Below are 16,094 nucleotides of genomic sequence, written 5' to 3' on the forward strand. Positions count from 1 at the left end.
TTAGATATTTTATATAAGAATTCATGTGTTGGATCCTGAAAATGCTAATCAGTGCTTCTCATAACATATACGTGCTCTTTAGATCAAAACTGCATTAAACTCCTGAAAGGTCTTAGGAGATGCCTGCATCTCCCTCACTGACAGCTGTGTGGTCAGAACCTGAGCCAACAGGGGATCAAGTAATGAGAAAGTCCTTTGATGGAAGTGACAGAGCTGAATGCCCACGTAGGCAGAAGCCTGAGGTAGGTGCCTGTTAGTCTGAGTTTACAGAAAGCCTCTATTTCAAAGACAAGGCATACCAGGAGTGAGCTAAATCATAAATTGCTTCAAAACTGGCCTTTATTACAAACCTTTTCTCCTTGCCTCCTTTCTCCTTGTCCTCTCCACTCCCCAATGTCTTGCATTTATTTGGATAGGGGATTCATGTCAGTACTTGACCAGTGGTTAGTTTCACCATATTAAGAAAGAAGTTAGGTCACAAAGGGAATGGTGACTTTCTCTAATCTTAATTCACAGGCTAACTGCTTCCATACTTGTGATTCATGTTGAAGATCTCAAATGCTAACGTACAGTACAGAAAAATAAATCCTGCTCTGTATGAACTAGAGGGTGAAGAATGCCATCAGTACGAGTAGGAGCCTGAAGAGAGCTGTGGGTCCAGCTTTTTGGGGGTGTGAGCCACCTATTCACCGGTTACGCTAACAGAATTAAACTAGAGGAATCTTAAACGATGACTCTCAGGATAATGAATAACATTGCATATCAAAATCATACAGATCACAGTTTTGCTTTCTTGTTAGGTATCTGCTTGTTCTTCCATACAACTCAGCTAGGGTGCTGTTTGCCTAGGTTGTATTGTATCGAACGCTCTGTTATACTCATCATTTTGGCTCATGAACAATAATTCCTCAGGGTAACCTTTTTCAGTCACCGCCTTGCTTGCATGAACACATGGCTTGAATGCTGACCATCCTTTCTTGTCCAGTTACTTCTATTCTTGTTCAGAGTAGAAATGCAGGCAAATGTCAAAGGTGTAAAAGCATTTCCAAGTAAGAAGCTAAGCAGTGAGTATTGTTCAGGGTCTGCTGGTTTCCTTCAGCAATGTCCTTCACCTGACAGTGAAGTGAAGTCTTCCACAGACAGAAGGCTGCTCCTAGAGATATCACACAGAGGAAGACTTCACTTCATGATGGAGTGGGGATAAAAATACCCAGCTGACATACTGCAACATGTATTTCTAAAATGCTGAGGAGGTCTAGTTCATGTTTTTCTTACACCCTTTAATTCCTGCCTGCTGACCACTTCATTATTTGTAGTATGTTAAATATCACTGTGTCACTAGTAAACATATCAAACGTCGTGCTGGGGCTAGATCTGACAGTAACAATGCTCTTTGTTTTGTATAATCTTTAAAAGTGAATTGTGCGGGTTTTCAGTATTTCTCTTCTGAGAGCATGGCTTCAGTGTCTTGCTTTCAGGCTACATAATCAATTGCATTGTATTGTTTCATGGGGGCAAGAAGAGGATGTAATTGAATAAATATTCTCAGTCTAAGATTTGTGTCCATCAGTATGTATTTAAAATTACATGGTTATAGTAAGCCTGTACCTGTGCAGGGGGGTCCACCAGTGCTCAGCCCCTGCCTGCCTTTCTGGCCAGCTGCCACCATCCTCTCCGGCCACAACCAGAGGGCCAGAGGAGCACCTTGGAGCAAGGAAGATGGAAAAGCTCAAGAAGAGGGCTGAAGCACACACTGCCATTAATTTTCCATTCTTGCATCTTCTTCAGCAGCCTGATCAATTTACATATACATGAGTTTACTTTAAATTCCAGCCCTGGAAGGAGGAAATTTGGGATTAGCCTTCATGAAGAAAGAGCTTCCCTGTGTCCAGGAGCTAACATGATGCCAGGCTCCCAGTGTAACCCTCCAGGATGTCACTTGTGCAGAGACCGGGCTCTTCCAGCATGTGGAGCGCTGGCATCACCAGCCACCTTCTCCCTCATTTAGCATCTAATTTAGGGTGCCCTGCAGCTCCATCACAGAACCGCTGCTGCCCCCACTCCTGGGCTGACAGAAGGGCAGGACCATGTAGAAAGCCAATGTAATTCAGAAACACCCTCAGATTTCCCTCTAAATTCAACTGTTCTGGACCCCCTGAACCAGCGGGCATGAAAGCAACCCAGCACCCAAGTCAGGAGGGTTACTTACTGCTCTTGTCGAGAACATCAATGCAGCTGAAAATCTGTCCTCTCCTCCCTTAATCCTGCCTCCCCCTTTCTTTCCTGATTCAGTGTCAGGAAATCAAAATGCCAGGCAGAATATTCAGCAGCTAATAGGTGGAAGGATCAGCAAAATAAAATAACTAGGATCAGTGGGAGCAAGCTAACCTTATTCTGTGAGGAAACATGTGAGTAGATGTATTAGTAGACAAAATAGTGTTTGCTTTTGGATTAGGTGTACTGCCCTGAACTCACTGCAGTCATTTAGGTGGAAAACAGTATAGAATTTAAAAAAAAGGCCAGTGTCGGGAGGGACATTTTGTTTTCTCCCAGGGCAAATTAGAAAATTCACATGTACCTTCCTATATACAACTTCCTTTCTGTGACTGAAAAAGTAGCCAAATGAAAATGTTTTCATGGCAAGTATAATAAAAAGGGGCAACTATGTAAGTTTCACTAGATGCCAGTGGGTACCAATGGAGATCAATCAACAAAAATTACTTGTTCGAAGAAAATAATAAATTAATTATATAATTCTGCTGGATGCCTGTCATCCTTGGTTAAAAGAGTACACTCCTTGATGTCATGGCTGAAAAGTGGGAGTCAGCCACTCAACAAAGCTTTATTTCACTATGTAACGAAATACCTTGGGATCCATTCTATGAGGTAAATAAAAAGGCAATGATCTCATGAATCTCCTTTTGAAGTAAGTATGTATTTCAACAATTAAATTGAAGGAATAAGGAGGTTGCATAGGCTATTGCTAATATGACCAGTGAAATTATGAAGGTCTGGAAGAGGAAAGGAGAGCTGCTTTTCCCACAGATAGACATCTCTAATTCTGTTGGCCCAGTATGGCTGTTTACTTTCAAAGAGGGACCACCTGCATCTGGCCTCCTACATCAGCCAAGACAGAAGACCAAAGTGTATAAGCTTTTTTCCCCCACAGTCTCTGAAGCAGCTTGGGATCTCTAGACAGTGATGCACATTAGGATCCAGTGAAGATGCCCAACAGATGGCTTGAGGGACTTCAAGCCAGTTCTCAAAAGCAACTTAGGAATTAAGGGGCTGATGGGACTTGGGTTTACTTGGTGTGGTGGGTTGACCCTGGCTGGACACCAGGTGCCCACCAAAGCCGCTCTATCACTCCCCTTCTCAGCTGGACAGGGGAGAGAAAATATAAAGAAAGGCTCGTGGGTCAAGATAAGGACAGGGAGAGATCACTCGCCAATTACCATCATGGGCAAAACAGATTCGACTTGGGGAGAATTAATTTAGTTTATTACCAATCAAAATTAAAGTAGGATAATGAGAAATAAAACCAAATCTTATATCACCTTCCCCCAACCACTTGCTTCTTCCTGGGCACAGTTTCACTCCCGAATTCTCTACCTCCTCCCTGTCAGCGACGCAGGGGGATGGGGAATGGGGGTTGGGGTCAGTTCATCACATGTTGTCTCTGCCGCTCCTTCCTCCTCAGGGGCAGGACTCCTCACACTCCTCCCTTGCTCCAGCGTGGGGTCCCTCCCACTGGAGACAGTCCTGCACAAACTTCTCCAATGTGGGTCCTTCCCATGGGCTGCAGTTCTTCATGAACTGCTCCAGCATGGATCCCTTCTACGGGCTGCAGTCCTTCAGGCACACACTGCTCCAGCGTGGGTCCCCCGCAGGGTCACAAGTCCTGCCAGAAAACCTGCTCCAGCGTGGGCTCCTCTCTCCACAGATCCACAGGTCCTGCCAGGAGCCTGCTCCAGCGTGGGCTTCCCACGGGGTCACAACCTCCTTCGGGCATCCACCTGCTCCGGCGTGGGGTCCTCCATGGGCTGCAGGTGGATATCTGCTCCACCGTGGACCTCCATGGGCTGCAGGGGGACAGCCTGCCTCACCATGGTCTTCCCCACGGGCTGCAGGGGAATCTCTGCTCCGGTGCCTGGAGCACCTCCTCCCCTCCTTCTTCACTGACCTTGGGGTCTGCAGGGTTGTTTCCTCACACCTTCTCACTCCTCCCTCCGGCTGCAATTGCAGTTGTGCAGCAACTTTTTTTCCCTTCTTAAATGTGTTATCCCAGAGGCACTACCACCATTGCTGATGGGCTCGGCCTTGGCCAGCGGCAGGCCCATCTTGGAGCCGGCTGGCATTGGCTCTATCGGACATAGGGGAAACTTCCAGCAGCTTCTGACAGAAGCCACCACTGTAGCCCCCCGCTACCAAAACCTGGCCACACAAACCCAATACACTTGGGAAATGGGATTTTAAATCTCCTGAATTACCACACTGCTTCCAAATGTTTGCCTCAAACCTAATTCTGTCAAGTATACAGGGTGACCTAAAAAAACTCAGCATTTCCAGTTTGTACAGCTATTTAGTTCACTGGGGAAGGTGTTATATGTTTGACTGTTTGCCAGCATTTATGGATCTGAAGTCAAGTACAGCATTTTGAGGTCAGAGCTGCTGAACCAGATAAGCAGAAGGACTTAGTGACAGATAAAGCCTGTAAAGACATTGCAAAGCAAGCTAATTTGGCAAAGATACAGAGAGGTCTTAGAAGAAAATCTGCAGAACTAGAGTTTTCAGATTACTCGGCTGGAACCCAGATTACTTTTATATGGAAGTTTATTTCCATGCACAAAGCTAAGAATACCAGAACACTGGAAAAGGACATTAAAAAGTGAACTCTGAGGAATCAAAGGTAGGATCCATCCGAACCAAAATGAAACAGTTAAACCAAAAAGCTGACAGCAGTTAGTCGTCTTTGAGCTGAGGACAAGGTAAATGCTACCCACAGCTACTTGACATGGATAAAAAGAAATCTCCTAGAGATATGTTTTAGAAAAGTATCTCTCTGTCTGGGAAAGTGTATGATAAGATTTATCACTGAACTGGAACAGAGTCAGATTAACGACTCAGACAATTTTCAGAAAATACCTCAGTGGAAAGATATTCTGAGGAAGAACACACACAGGAGGAACACAGCAACGACAGCAACAAATGTCCATGCACCACAGTAGAAATTCATGAAAGAAAATGGCTGGGTTTTGAAAAAAGTCTCTGTTATAAGAGGTGTTCCTAAAAACATGGCCTCATAAATGATTGGGGCTCCAGGAACAAGGCTGAAGACAACCCCCTCCCTGGTGGGGAGCAGCACCATACCAGAAGCATCCACAGAAACACTACGAGGGTCAGCACGCAGACAAACCTGCTCGGACGTGCCACAGGGCAGCGGTACCCTGCTGCTGAACATCCCAGCCAGGGGAAGTATGCTGAGGACACGCTGCTCGGGAGCTGTGGCTACTCCTATGAGGAACAGGCAGCTTGTGCTAGGCTGTTAGTCTGGCGATGACCGAGGAAGCGCTGCTGCTGGGGATGGAGAGTGAGTCCTGAAGTTCATGTGGCAGAGGCTACACAGGTCAGGGATCGGATGGCTCCTCTGTGGCATTGTCTGGCTTACCTCTCATCCTGGAAGGGAAGCACATTCATTCATTTTGAGCAGAATTTGTGCCTACAGCAGAGAGTCTTGCTTAGGTGTTGACCTCAAATTAATAAAACGATGGTCTGGAGGACACAAAGATAGGTAGCCTGAATTATTATCAGCAAGAAGCTTCCTTGAATCGCACTAAGCACATCTTTCTGTAAATTATTAAGCATTAAAGAAACGTAACCCCCTCACTTTCATCATCCATTTTTCCACTACTCTGAATCTAGGCAATAAAAATCAGTGGAAGGAGTTTTCACTTTCCATTACTACAGGTTATACTGCATCTGTTTGAAAACAGTTACGTCTGATTCTGATTTACACATAAGCACTTTTACACAGTGTAAAGGGGCCTTAAAGGGTGTCATTTACATTCACGCACACTTCAAGGGCCCTTCATATAGCCAAAGTACCAAACAGAGCCATGGCAGCCTCCATGAAAGTGGCAATTGGACATGTTTCCTCTAAAAATGAACTTCATTAGGGCAGATCTGCATCCAGCATTGGGAGGGGGAAGGGCACCTGGACAGCCGAGGATGCGAAGAAGTACTGCATAGAGCAGTGCCCATGAGGCAGTGTCCTTTAGCACACACCCATCCTCTCTTTCCCTCTTTCCTCTCCTGCTCGTACATCTGTTGCAGCACAGAGCTCTCACCTCTAAGTAACAGAAAGGGAGGGAGGAAAAATGATTTCATCATGGTTTCATGTGATTCCCTGTGTAGATAAAAATAAAGTTGTTTTAAACTGGTAACCGTGCATGAATCTCACAGAAGTGACAGCACCACCTCCTCTGTGCTTTTCTTACATAGCAGAGCTAAAAATAGCCAATATGATGTTGGCCTGAGATTTTAGAAGACTGTCTATGTTACCCTGATGACAAAGAAATGACCTGGCAACATCCATGCCAATGCCAGATCAGGATATGACATGCAAGAAATTACATCAGCAACAACTAGAAATGATAGGGAGCTTTTCAACAAAATCTTCTGAGGAGAAGATTTCACTGGGGAGAGCAGGAGACTGATGGGTCTCAGAGTGGTTAATGTGAGGCTAAGACCAGGAGGAGACAGTATGCAATCAATGTCCCATGGTGAGAGCAGGCACGTCCCCTTCTTCCCTCCCATATGCAAGAGCTATGTTATTTTTTTTTATTCTGAACTCTGAATCTGATATGCAAGAGACTTCTCTGGTTTCAACGTCAACGTCCTCAGATAGCACTAATGATCTTTCTCCCTGTCTCATCTTTCTTCCCGCTCCCCCACAGTACTATAAACATATCTCCAGACATATCTTTTCTTTTGGTGTCACTCTAGGATCAAAATCTCTGCATTTGTCATGAACTAGAATTACCATGCTCTGGCCAGGGGGGATGCTAGTGGGGATGAAAATGTGGTGAACAATAGATTTGTGTAACCTCAATGTAAAATTATTTTTCAAAGCACACTTCAGTAGTATAAGGACTGAGGGAGGTAGTAAAACCCACACACAGTCAAGAAAGAAAGGGCTTCTCTCTGGCCAGAGTCACATCTCTGCACCCTTTTTGTCTTCAGAAGAGTTTCACAGACTGGCTGGGAGAAGACCTGACCCAAGCAGACTTTCAAACAAGTGAAATCAGCTAACAGAAGTGCTTAATAGATCGATCATGCAAAAGCACTTCGCGATTGCTATTGCTTTTTAGCCCACAGTCATGAGTAATCCCTCATTTCCTTCCTTCTTCCACAGGATATTACAAGGCAGAGCAGATTGCCAAGAGAGCAAACGAAGAGATGGCACCAAAAGCAGCTGTCAAGTTTGGATTCCTTAGATAGGAACAGTCTGATCAAAAGCAAAGTCCAAAGAAATATTTGGCTTTGAGTCACCTCCTCAAGCACTATGGGGAACAGAAAACGGGAGGAGGAGACCAGTAAGAGCAAGCTATAGGTTATTTTGCCGGCCGTTTAATTTTGCTGTACCTAGCCATCTATTTAATTGTGGAGTAGAGTTTTTCCATGTCCGTCACATACAGGAGGTGCCCAATATGATAAACACAAATCAGATATTTAACAAATGCTCAAAGGATATCGCTTGCATTGAGAAGACTACTACATCATGACAAAGCCATGAGCATCTTTTATAGATTGAATGCACAGCTAACTGAAAAAGAGAATTATTCCCATGCCAAATGAAAGCAGGGGCATGTGAAGACTCGATCATCTTCATTATGGAAATTTGGCCACTTGGTTGAGAACTGAACTTCCTAATGTATTTGGGCAAGCTTCGTCTATATGATTTGTTCATTACTTTCAGTTTTTACCTTTGATATCTGTTTCATGTTTCTAAAGGGTCTCAAGGGATTTTTGTGGTCTCATTGTTGCCTAAGGTCTTGGTGGTCTTGTACACAGTTAAATACAGACAGAAGAGACACTTTCAATGATATTTCTGACAGCAATATAAGTTGTTTCAATGCTTGTATGACACTAAGCCTGTGGAGTGGCAAATTTCCAGTTTTTGCAGGAGTTGGCAGCTAGTATACCTCCTTAATAGAACAGCAACACATTTCTCTTTCAGATTTGCAGTTTCTAAATGTCAGTCTTTTATTGTTGATTTATAGAGATCTTTCCTTGCCAGACCCAACCAGAGCAATATATATACATGAACCAGATATTATATACTCCAAAAATAATGCTTTTTCCCTTGATTGAATACAAAATTATGGAAAAGCATTGTAAATTTTGTCTCCTTTAAACCATTTTATGAAGTAAATCAAATGGTTGGATCTCTCTGAAAGAGAAGTCGTCTAATTTTATGCAGAACATTCCACAGTGCACTGAAGAATAAGGATGAATGGCTGCTAATTTACAGACACTCTTGACCATATATTTAATTTCTGTAAAAGATTGTCATCTCACTGTCTAATTTGATAAATTTGAGTGAATAATGCACCTGTACTGTTTACTGAAAGGTATGCTTCAGATTTGTCTTCTAACATTTTACTTGAACACTCTAATACCCCCAAAACATACATAAAATGGAAAAAAAAAAATCTAGTAATAACAGTACCGCAAGTGAGGTTTTAGTTGGACAGAGCCAGGAAAGACAGTCAGTCACTCAGCTGTCTTACCCCTGTTACTTCTCCTGAAGAAAGAGACAGTATTGAGTGGTCACCCTGAAAAAATCAATATTTGAGGGACAAAGGTCAAAATTTAGGGAAAAGTGATATTGTGTTTTCTGCATATTTAGCACAGAAGTGGCCCCTCATGTTGGTACAAATGTAAGGGAGTTTTGGAGTCTTCCCAGGCTCCTGGGCTGCAGGTGACAAACCTCCAGGGCTACATGAGGCACTGTGGTCAGCGGCATGCATTTTGCACCAGGCTCCGTTATAAGTAACTCCCACTTCTCTAGTCAGCTTGTGCAGTTAAAATAGATGCCAGTGATGCTCACCAGATTTGAAGGTTTCGTGATTTTTCAGGTCCCAATTGAGCTGACAGCTTCACCTTTGCCCCAAAAGACACCAACACCATCTCTTTTTCCAGATGGAGGAATGTTGTGGTTGCACCATGCCTTGCCCGCTCGCAGGGTTGCAGCTCCTCCAGGTGGATGGGAGGCTGAGTCTGTTGCAGTTAGCTTTCTGCTGCCTCCTGCTTTGCCCTACATGGAAAATGGAGAAATAAATATCCCTTAGTGCAGGTGTAAAGACTAAGTCATGGGAATTGCAGCGGCATCTGAACTTTGCTGCCTTGACAGAAGCATGCCCAGAAAGGTTGTGAGGACGCCTGAGCCTTTGATTTCTGGGGGAGCGTTAAATGTTTGGGAAGCTCTGGCATATTTTGGGGGAATCCATTTCCTGGAATATTGTCAGTATGTGGCTGAATATGTTTTGAAGAATAATTCTTCTCTGTACAGCCATGCTGCTTACTTTTAGGGAGAGCATCAAGGAACAACAACCTTTTACAGAAAGCTCTTGAACACAGTAAATGAATGTTTTTAAACATCTACATCAAATCAATTAAAAAAAAAAAAAAAAGGTAGATGCCAGCTGCTTAAAACATACCAGCTAAAGCTAATTTCATATTTCAGGCATAGTCCAAAAGCTAGACCAGAATATGAAGGGGCTTGAAAGAATGTACAGTAAGTAGCATTTTCCAATAGGCTTATTTTTGTATTTATTTATTTTTAAAAGGCAGAAATTAGGTGGTACTGAAATTTGAAGAAGGAGGTAGATATTTGCTAGCATCCTCCAGGGAGTTTTAAGGTGCTATAGATGGAGGTTTTATATTTATATCACATAAGTAATGTCTTGAGAATCATATGGGGGACATGGTGAGAAAGTAAACACCTGATGGTTTAAACAGCACTACAAACATGTTGCTGAAATAAAAGAATAGAGCCCATAGGCAGCTTGTGAAATAGATTCACACCCTCTAAGGACCTGCCGCAGCAGGGACGCTCTGGGCAGGACTACGCTGTTACCTAACAGACACAACAGTTCTGCACATGTAATTTGGTCATTCACAGACAGGTATCATCCTCATGTAATGGGCAGATTGGGCTGTAGTTTGAGATGATCTTTAGCTAATCATAAAGAACTCTATGCTCAAAGCTTTTGTTTTTCCCATCAAGCAAAGCTGATTTTTTTCTGTATTGAAGAAGAGGTTTGAGTTTTTCAGAGAAGAATCCTGTTGAAATGGCTGTGAAGCTGCTCAGCTTGGCTCAGTTGTCTTGCACTGTTACAGATGCGGTGCTCGTCCTCTGCACAGCAGCCTTGAGGGCAAGCAGAGAAAATGGCCACTTAGACATTTGTGATCACGGACTTTGTTCCACAGACAGAGGTCTCGTCCACAGCTGGACCTGACTCCTTTCCAAGCAAATGAACTGGAGAAGACGGGATATAATCCCCTCCCCACAGTTGAGTCTGTGCATGGTGACAGGGCAGAGACAAGGCTTTATTCAAGTGCACTCTCCTCCCTATCCCCCATCTATCCACCCACAAATGACAGCAATTCCCATAGGTTTTTTTGCTAGCGCTTGCTCAGTCAGGTATTTCAAGAAAGGCAGAGCCTGTGGCCAATGTTTGTTCTCAGTGCTGGGACAGCACATCTCACCTGGGGGCACTGGGGCTCCCCAGTTACACATGTGTCCTTGCATTCTCCCACATCAGGCTCTGCTAGCAGCATGCCATGCTGGGACTGCACAGATCCAGGAAATCTCTGGCACATTTGCTTAGATGAAGGCAGAAAGACGAACGAGCATTATTCTGGTGGCACCATGTTGTCCTTCCTGCCTGGGAGAATAGACAGAGTATCCCAAATTTCTGCATGAGAATAACCACTTGCTAGGAGCTGGCACCCATGTCCCAGTGCCAGTATGTCACTGTTAGAGACCCATGTTTGCTAGTGCTTTGTCGACAGCCAACCCCTACCTCCTATTTGCTTAACAGTTGATCAGGTTTTGGCAGCCATCAAGGTGGATCTTATGGTTCTATATGGCAAATATCAAATATATAAATGATATAAATGAGCTCAGCTGTAGACTTATTTGATATAGCTTCCCAAATGTCCACGGATGGCTTTATGTACAGCAGTTTGGGGCTCTTGCCTCACAGTCTGCACCCCAGGGAATTACAGATATTGCTGTCAGTCCACCAAGCCATAGTAGCCTTGTCTGTGTCACTAACAAAGCAAACATTGCACGTAAAGATGATGACTGCATCGTCATGTCTCTCTGCCCTGATCTGGGTTGGCACTGCCTTCCCTGGGACCACACCAGTGTCAGGCTGCACTGTGGCCGTACCACATTCCTCCACCTTAGCAGGGTCATGCATCCTTCCCTGAGCAACGCTTTAGACAAACTTTTGATCTCAGCAATTGTAGGCCTCCGTCAAGCAAATTTACCTGCAGAAAAGGATATTTTGCATGATTGCCTGGACAATAGTGTCATAGGTGAAACATCTAGCAAGATAGCCTTTGATACAGACTCCAAAACCTTTGAAACCAGTAGAAGTGGATAGCGCATCTCAAAGTATGCCTCTTTGGCCAGACAGACCTCTTCAGGAAAGCAAGTTCACAGGGAATGATGTTGTAGATGTACTTATATCATCTGCTGGAAAGGTTATAACATTATGGAATAAGTGGCCACAACTGTTGCTCTGTCCTACAACTCCAGCAAGTGTTATCCGTCTCATGATGTGACCTTGCACTCTTCATTTGTGCCTGACCCACATAACACAATGATGTTGAACACTATTGCTACTTTCTACAGAATATCTACACCAAAAGACTAGAATATGAGGCTTTCATCAAGTGAATGTATGGTAAATACACAAAATATTTAGATGAAGTTTAAATATAGTGTATTAAATGGCTTTGTAAGGCTAGAAAAACATTTTTTGCAAGTATTATACCTTTTAGCCACAGTTCAGAGCATTGAACAATTATTGGATAAAATTCTGTAGGTGGTATTGAAGTTTCACAATAAAGTAATCTGAATTAAAGGAAGCAGAATGGCTGCTGAAAGGCCTAAAGATGGTTAATTTAGATGCAGAGCTTAGTCTGAGTACAAGGTTGAATTTAAAGATGTAAACGGGATTAATTGCCAATGTGACATAAACCCATATATAATAATTGGATATGATATTTTAAAATGTACTTTTGGATAATAAGTATGTTTTCAGAAAAGCAGTGGTACAGAACAGCAGTGAATGTCTTTCCACTCTGGTGCACTACAATGCTATTATCATTTCCTGCAGTTTTTTAATGAAGTTCAACTGCATTATCTATAGTAACTATTTATGTATTTGATTAAATTTATAAATAGACTATCAGAAAATAAAATTACAGGAAATAATGGGGAACACAACAAAAATGAAAAGGTGAAGGACTTTTTAGGCTGACTAAGGATACATTGCAGTGGGTGAAGTAAAAATAAAAGTGAAAAAGAGGAATTGGTAAAACTCTTCCTTAGAGGCACTTGATAAACATTTCTCTTTCTAAATGGCTGCTGAGTAAAAGGCACAAGTGTTGGGTTTTCCATATCACAGGGTTGGTGGTTTTTTCTCTGTATTCTAGTTAGTTGTGATTGTAATACTTGCAATCAAATTTATTCTGGCAATAACAACGTACTAAGTGTGCTTTTTCAGATGGGAACCTCTAACTCTTGTTAGCTTTTGTAGTTATGTGGCCAACTGGCAACATGAGCACTGACATGACTACTGTACCATGGCAATCACAAAGGTGAGCTAGGAACTAACAGAAAATTGGTCCATCCCCAGTTCTTGAGAGAAACTATTTACTGTCTGTGTGGGTTTTAAGTAGGACACCCAAATAGGAAGCCCTGAAACTTCTCCAAGATGTGAATAAGATGTAGCCCTGTGAAGAACTGAGAGGAATTAAATTAAATTCAATTAAACAAAAGGAAAGTGAGCAGCTAAGATTGTCAGAAGCAGATTGGATCAGATGTTTTTGTTTTACTCCAGAAAAAGAAGACTAAGAAGATTGTTTGCTTTTCTATGTTTAATGGGTTTTTTTGGTTTTTATTCTTGCATAATTTTTTCTCATGTCAAATAGCCAACCAGGAAAGTCTAATCCAAAACTGAAAAGGAAACCTCAGAAAACATTTTTCTTTCAGGAAGGAAAAAGGAATTGAGATTTTGGACTGTTGTGGATTTTCAGAATGACTGTATCTACTGTTGATTTCATGTTTTTCTTTTTTAAAAATTGATGAAAATCTAGAGGCCTTGCCTTATTTTCTGCTTAATTCTTGCAGTGATAGATTTTCATCTGGAAACACAAAGTCGTCAAATGTAACAGTAGGAGTTTCCTTGACTCAGTTGCCTTTGGTCGAGACTTGAAATGCTGTGCTCCCTGCTACTGGGAGAAAGGAATTTCCCCTTCACACTGACGCACAGCAAAAATATCCTGAAAATAGTCCAATATATTTGCTAAATTCTGCCCTTAATTACCCTTCTGTACCTGCACTGATTTCCACAGGGCTTGGAAACCCTGTGTTTCTAATGCTGAAATGTTCGTGTACATTTGTTGTTCAATTAAATGGAATATATACTCAAAGATTTTTCAAAAAATAAAGCGTTTTCAGTCACTTCAGGCTACCTCACCATTAGCAGGCAGCGCAGTGTAATATGAACAGATAAGCAGGCCAGAGCAGTCAGAGCTGAGGCCCCGAACACATTGGGGGGGAGTAGTGCAAAGTAGATTTGGTTTTGCCCCCCTGTGCTGCGTTACTACAGTTTGTGCGTGGTAGAAGGTGTCCGAAGGGAAGCTGAAGAGATGGCCGTCAACAACAGGAAAGGCAGTAGCTGGAAAGAGGGGGACAGTGAAAGAGAAGAGGGTGAGACAAGCCCTTCAAAGGAGTTTGTTAGCACAGGGATGGCAATGAGGCAGAAAGATGGGAAAAGATACTGATGAGGGGATGCCTCAGTGGAAGAAACAAGGGCCATTCTCAAAGAGTTGAGGTCTGGTAGCTGACAGCAAGTGTGAAGGTGCAGATGCCTTTACATAGCACAAGGAGGATTCAGGGTTATCACAAGATGGCTCAACCTAGTTGAAGAGCGCTGTACTGGTGCATGCATGTTCCACAAATGCCATGAAATTTCACAGCAGTGCATTCACCCGCTGATTCGGAGCTTCCTGTTCCCATGAGGTCTTGGTGTTCACTAGGTGGGCATCTGGAGCAGGTCTTAATCCAAAAGAAATTCAGATTCTCAATACCGACAGCACACTGCGATGCAAACCAGCACACAGTAAGTGGGGACAGCTGGAGGAATTCACGTCACTGCTGCTCTGAACTAAACCACAGGTGTGGACGCGCTTTAATAACTTGACTGAAGTCTGGTCACACTTTGTCAGGGAATTTCTGTGGGAGTTTGTTCTGGAGCTTTTATTAGGAGACAAAGCACAAATACAGCATTTATCATCTGGTTTGGGTGATATCCTATGGTGCGATCAGTTCTTCCTCACCTGCTCTAGCGATGTAAAAGGTATTTGTTTTAAGTAGCTGTAATGCTTTTGGAAGGCGTTTGGTCAGCAATGCTAGAGTCTGGGTTTTCCTACGTCTCAGGAAGGTTTGCACAACACACACATATTACTGATAAGTCCTTGAAGATGGAAGGATCACTTGTGAAATGGGATAATTCACATTTCTGGTGCATCAATTTTGACTTGTTAATACTGCACAAGAACAAGAATAACTTATCACAAGGATCTTACTATTTCTTTTTCTGTTTGTCTGGGAAATAAATGCACACACTATCTGTGTTTTATATAAATGACTGAAAAGCTATCAGATTAAAATTACTTTCTGCCCCATACAACTGACTGCTACTGATGATCTAGGTGTGACAGCTTCTAGATACCAACCTCTTTGCCATCTGCTCTCTCAGAAGAGCAAAAACCCTGCATTTACTTTGAAAGCAGCTCTGCCATATGGCAGCACAGCACCTATTTAGATTCTCAAGGCTGAAGTATATCCTTTAGTTTTCATGAGTGTTCTTGAAACTGCTTTGCAGAAATCTGGCATTGGAATAACATCCGCATTGCCCATCTAAACGTGAGCCACGGGTTTTCTTTCAATATTCTGATCTTCCCTCCTCTTCTCTGACAGATACTTTCTTCATATTCATTCACCAAACATAGATAAGATTACATGTTCTCATGAATATGTTTGACCTTTAAGTTGCTGAACACTATGCATGTTCAGTGACTAATGCAGCGTGATTCCTTTGTAAACAGTGTTTTGATTTGGCCTGCAGTCAAAGCACCTGAATTACTTCTAACACCTCGGTTTGGCAAGATGTAATTGTATTAGTTTCTCAGTTTTTGCAAATATGCTTTAATTTAGGTCCAAATAATGCTCAAATTTCAAGCAGTGAAGTCCCCAGCTGAGACCTCCTATATCATCCTGAGGATTAATTTTAGACAGAATGTCAGTTACTAATCAACACTAAGGATCAAATTACTTGTAATTTTTCCAGACTGCTAAATTAATATGGTGTTAGCCTTGATGAATTGCAATAAAAATATATTTTTATATGGTACTGTAAGTTGTCTGTAATGCCTCTGTAACAAAAGTTCACTTCTCTTTCTGCAGAGGCATAATCAAAGCCAAGAGTACGTGAGTGTGAAGAGACAAAGTGCAGCAAATGTCACTGACGACTAGTGGCTTTAAAGAAGGCATTTTCAAACATCTTGTGAGCCACAGTGTTTACCTTTGATGTCTCTTGCTGGGCTTCTAACCTGCCTGTGCAGAACCTGGGATGAGGCGGCTCTCAGAAGTGCAGAACAAACTCTGCTCCCGTTGCGATGAAAGAGTCAAGCGTGGCACCCATATGCTGTCAGAGTTAGCCTGCCTGCAAGGAAATGCTAGAAAATGTGCTAGTATAAGAATAATTAAACGGACAAATCTGGTTTAG

Source organism: Harpia harpyja, chromosome 13, assembly GCF_026419915.1.
Source record: "Harpia harpyja isolate bHarHar1 chromosome 13, bHarHar1 primary haplotype, whole genome shotgun sequence".
Lineage (NCBI taxonomy): Eukaryota > Metazoa > Chordata > Aves > Accipitriformes > Accipitridae > Harpia > Harpia harpyja.